At 49.4% G+C, this 5,289-nt stretch overlaps 1 long non-coding RNA gene across 1 annotated transcript; it reads right to left on the bottom strand.

The window, feature by feature from the left end:
• Positions 1–1,758: 1,758 nt before the first annotated feature.
• LOC140594548 (uncharacterized) lies at positions 1,759–3,659 on the bottom strand. Its single transcript, XR_011995416.1, has 3 exons — positions 3,580–3,659; positions 3,195–3,296; positions 1,759–1,825 (listed from the first exon to the last, which is right to left on the bottom strand). It is a non-coding gene; the product is annotated as an uncharacterized lncRNA (long non-coding RNA).
• Positions 3,660–5,289: the final 1,630 nt, after the last annotated feature.

Raw genomic sequence — 5,289 nt, forward strand, 5'->3', positions numbered from 1 at the left:
CCATGTGCTCCGTTTCCAGCAGCCCATCAACTGCTCATAGCATCTCCCACTGGAAGGGTGAGCAACCACCCAAAGAACTATTGGGGCTTCGTGTTTACATCCTACCTCCCACCGCACAGTCGCATTCACAGGTAGAACACGGAGAGACTCTTCACCCACCAGCAGAAGGCGACAGCACCTGCCACCAAGTCCCAGGATATTTGCTTCTCCTACCCCCTAACCCAGCCTACAAGGGATCAATCCTTGCTTTTCCAGAAAAGCTAGGTCTTAGCATCCCACTCTCCTTACCAAAACTGTCAAGGACTGTGGGAGGTCTGGAGACTTTACCTTACTTGCCAGTGAACAAGTAGACCTGCCACGTTCCACATGCTCCCCCCAGCAGGAGCTTCAGTTGCGTGGGTCCCCTTTGCCCCCCGAGTCCCCTGGCAGCCATGTGGAACAGGCTTAGGCCTGACACAGAGTGGCTGTTGCAGCTGGAGAACCCTAATCCTAGGAAACCCCACTAATTTAAAGGGGCTAAGGAGAGGTCTGATTTTAGCCACTTATCAGAATAGCATTTCCTCAAGAGCATTCGGGAGGGATCTTAGTTTTCAGGGCCTTTAAAGTGAAGATCCTGGCAAGATGAGGGTCTTTGACAGTAAAGGGACCACAGTCTACCTTTTCCCACTGTTCTCCCCTCCCACATCTTGCTGTAATCTCAAACGCCAACCTTCGAGTTGGTCCAGCTAAAACCCAGAGCCCTCTGTTTTCTACCAGCTTTGTGGTAGGGTTCTGAAAGATGGCCTCCTTGTGCAGGAAATTCCAGGTTTTCTTTGAGGGTTTGGTGCCTTGGCTTGCTCAGTGCTGTGGGTGGAACCTGCGGAAGCAAGTGTACATCACGAGCGAGGTAACAGACCTTCCCCTTTCCCAGGGGAGGTTCTCCCTCCCCAGCCTCCTGTGGGAAGAGCCAAGGGACCTACCTTGTCCTGGCAATTGCTCCTTCCCCCCTCTCCCCCAAATGAGGGGTTCTTTCGGTCTTCAGGGTCCTGGTCCCCACTTAATTTCCTCAAAGTCCAGGATCGAGGCCCTTAGAGTCTGGGGTCTGTCAGGAACGTCTGCTGGTTTGGTGGGAGAGCAGAGGAAACGAGGTCACACGGGCCTGGTATCTTGACTGGCAGAGAAGGGTTGAGGGGGAGGATGTGCAAAAGCAGCTCACTCCTCCAGGTTCTCACTGAAGTCTAGACTCAGGCCTCAGTTTCCCCACATTGGTCTTGAGAAGCTCTCCGAGGATTAAGGTTGTCCTAAGAAATGAGGATTTGAAGCCAGTTGGGAGAGTGAAGGAGAAAAAAAACAGATTTTTATCACCATAATTTAAGGTCCAATTTAAGTGCCATCATTACTCCAAGAGTGTTTTTCCTGAGCAGGAAATGAAAATTGCATAAACTATTGAAGGACTGAAGTTCGGTTACACCATGAAAGGACAGACCCACTACAAGCGTCAAGTCTCCCACCTGGGACTCTAAGCTCGGTCTCTCAAAAAGCACAGAGACCCCCCCCCCCCCCCCCCGGAAGCCAACAGGTGAAACCAAGTGCCAGTGGACAGTCACACCTCATAGTTTCACACTTACCTGGAAAGCCCTTCCCCCCCCACCCCCCAAGCTGCTGGGCACGCAGATTCCCTCCAGCCATGTCCCCTTGGGTTCAGGGGCAAAGCCAGTTGTGTCTAGTCAAGCCTCCTGCTCCTTGGGAGTCTTCTCAAATGGGACAGAATTGGAAGCACCTGGAGTCCCTTAGCAGCCAAACCTTGAGGGTCAGCTCCATGTGTTTGACTTTATGCCCAAAGACCCTACAAATGGAAGGAGAACAGTTCTCAGTGGCAGGGGATTTCTGCTCCCAAGGGACATTGGGCAGTGACCCAAGACAGGGCTGTTACTACAACTAGGAGCGGAATGCCACTGACATCTAGTGGGTAGAGACCGGAGACGCTGCTAAGCGTCCTTAGTGCACAGAACAGGCCCCACAGCAGAGTGATCCAGCCCCGAATACCAGTGGTGCTGAGGAGGAACCATGAAAAAGGTAGGCGGTTGGGTGTTTAAGGCACAGAACCCTCATCCAGACTCTTCATACAGGTGCGTGGAGTTTAAATAGCATCTCGTATTAGGCTTAAAGATGTAGATTTAAAAAAAAAAAAAAAAAAAAAACTTTGACACTCCAATTGCTGCCTCTAGCAGAAAACTGCCTTCCTGATTCAAAATAGAACTTGACACCTTTTTTTTTTTTTTTTTTTTATAGAACTTGACACTTTCCATTTGGGATTGTAGCTCTTTTGGATTATTAGCCCATGCTCTCAGGATTTTTCCCTTGTTTTTGATTACTCCCTGAAGAGGATTCCTGGGGGGCCTCAGTGGCATCTGGGCAACCATCATCAGGGCCCACTCATGCGGACTCTCAGTGGGGTGCGCCCCTGCTGGCCTCGGTTCACCTGACCCACCCCCACTGGCTTCAGTGCTGAAGGCCTTGCCACCCCCTTGTCCTCTGGCTTCCGACGAAGTCACTGGTCTCTGCTCAGCTGCGCTTCCTAACAACGGGGGCCAGTCCAGGTGCAACCCTCCCTTACTGGAGGGTTGCCCTTCTGAAGCCGTGAGGAGGGGTCTCCTGCTCCCCAACACTCCAGAGCCTGGGGGCCACGGGGGAGAAAGGGGGCCTACCAAGCTTCTCTCCACCTTCTTGAGCCCTGCCACCAGCCCTGCTAGCTGGGGCACTTTCCTAGCCCAGGATCATAGAGGTTACGGACAAGTCCCCTTGGTTCTCTGCGCCCCACTCCTCCCACCAAAGCTTGTCTGGGGCTTTTGTTGGGACCCGACTCCTCAGCACCAGGGTGGGGGTGGCAGCCGAAGGAAGAAGCTCCGGGTCACCCAGGAACACTCACCCACATAGAATGCGCTTAGAATGCTCTCCCAGTTCTCAGCCCAACTCAGGCCTGCCTTTGGGGTTAGGAGCAGCTTTTCCCACGTCCTGTGTTAGTAAAGCAACACGACCTGGACGAGGGCCCCTGGGACGGTCCAGAGTCCAAAACAAGGGGTCATGCTTTGGCTTCCAATCTTTCTGAGCTCCATAATTGGAAGCCCCCAGGGGGGGTGAAACAGCTGCTCATGCGTTTATGATGTGGTGGTAAGAGGTAGAGGAGAAGGACACAGATGGGGTGGGGACGCCACCTGCACCACACGCTGACACCCAGGGGTCCTGCTGCTGACCATGGCGAGCGGTTGTGTTAGGAGCCTGGAGAGCTTCATACTCTTCTGAGAAAAACCAGGACCCTGGAGACAAAAATCGAGATGTTTTGAGAACAAGTAAGGCCAAGCTCCTGCAGCCCAAGTGAGCCGGGTGTGCAGGCCCGCTCTGTCCTGCACACTGCAGGGCGGCCCAGTGCCAGACTGATCCCACCCAGGTGCGTGCAGAGAGGAGAGCAGAGCTGCTGAGCTTCCAGACAAAGCTCACCCGTCGGAAGTCGGGAATCTCGCTGCCAGCAGCCTGGAGCCCATGCCCCCCCGCTGCTTGACTCGCAGGGTTCCCAAGGCCCAGGCTCCTGTGCTTAAGTACCTGCCTCCAGATGCGCCCTGGCTGGCGCCGCGACTACAGGCTACAGGTGCAGCAATTGACCCCGGCTGTGCGGACCCCAGGTGCGGACCCCTGAGTGTGGCTGATTGGCTCAGGAGCCTTCTAGGAGCCGTCTCTGAGGCAGAGGGATTCTGCTTCTCTCTGTAGGGTACAGGTGCACCTGGGCTTAAATTGGAAGCATGAAAAAGTGAAAAAGTTCTGATTTTTTTTTCATTTTAAAGGAAAATATGTCCCATTCATATGTTATGCCTTTGGCTGCATATATATGAGTCCTTGAAAAATAGTGTGTTTTGCATGAATTAAAACTTTATGTCAATGGTGCCTGTCATGCTGTGCTTTTCCTTCTGCAAGTGCTTTTTCCCATTCATATCCCTGGCTGTAAAACTAGAATAAATAGAAATGGGTAAAGTCATCATCATACTGGAATTTTCCTTTATATATCCTGGTAAAATACACGTAACATGAAGTTTACCACCGCAGCTATTTTCAAGTGTACCGTTTAGTGGTATTAAATACAGTTCGCGATGTTGTACAGTCATCACTACTATCCATCTGCAGGTGTCTTTCAGCTGACAATACTAAAACTCTGTGTTCATCAGTATAGACTATTTTAACTCAGAAAATTACAGATTAAATAACGAAATACAAGGATATTTTTATATAAGGAAAATTTAAATAATCATTACTCCTAATCCAAGCATAGTAGAGAGAGAGAACTATGAAAATAGCATATATTCACTATTCTGGGGGTACAAATACCTGTGGTCATGTTTTAAATTTTTTATTTATTTATGATAGTCACACACACAGAGAGAGAGAGAGAGAGAGAGAGGCAGAGGGAGAAGCAGGCTCCATGCAGGGAGCCCGACGTGGGATTCGATCCTGGGTCTCCAGGATGGCGTCCTGGGCCAAAGGCAGGTACCAAACCGCTGTGCCACCCAGGGATCCCTGTGGTCATGTTTTAGACCACAAGGAAATCATTCATTAATTCTGTGATTATAGAATATTAAGAAACTGAAAACTTTGATTTAATCTTTTAAAAAAAACTTTCTAAGCTCTAGGTGTTAAGTCACAGTGGTATTAAATGGGAAACCTTGAGACATAGCCTTGTCCATACAAGTATTTTGAGAATTAGGAGTTCAGGGAGACTTCCTGGTGCTTAACACGTCCTATGCACATCCTGCTCAGAGATGACTGTCCCCATAAATGACAGGGCTCAGGAGGGGCGTGTTGAAAGCCTGCTTATCCAAATGTCTGTAAGCTAGAACCAACTGCAGACTTCCTGCTCCTCATGGGATGCGACCTTTCTGTTCATCAATGGGACTAATTGTTTAAAGGAATGCAGTCTGTTTAGTTGAACTAATCAAGCATTAACCAAAAAACAGGTGAATCACTAAATAGAAAGGCAGTGGAGAAAAAACAAAACAGAAAATTCAGATATGTAGCCAAGGACATAAGGGAATTTCATATAAAAATAAGACAATATATCCAGGCACTGGGGAAGGGTAGACTTTTAATAAAGGAGGTTGCCATGACTGATATGGCCCATGAGAAAAGAGAACACTAGGATAAGCTCCAAATGGATCAGAGAGCCATATGTAAGTGGAGAAAACCAGAAGAGCTAGAAACAATAAAGGAAAATATTGATAAAATTGATTGCACCAAAAAAAATCAGAAAACTTTTGCATGACA

The sequence above is a fragment of the Vulpes vulpes genome, chromosome 12 (assembly GCF_048418805.1).
Source record: "Vulpes vulpes isolate BD-2025 chromosome 12, VulVul3, whole genome shotgun sequence".
Classification (NCBI taxonomy): domain Eukaryota; kingdom Metazoa; phylum Chordata; class Mammalia; order Carnivora; family Canidae; genus Vulpes; species Vulpes vulpes.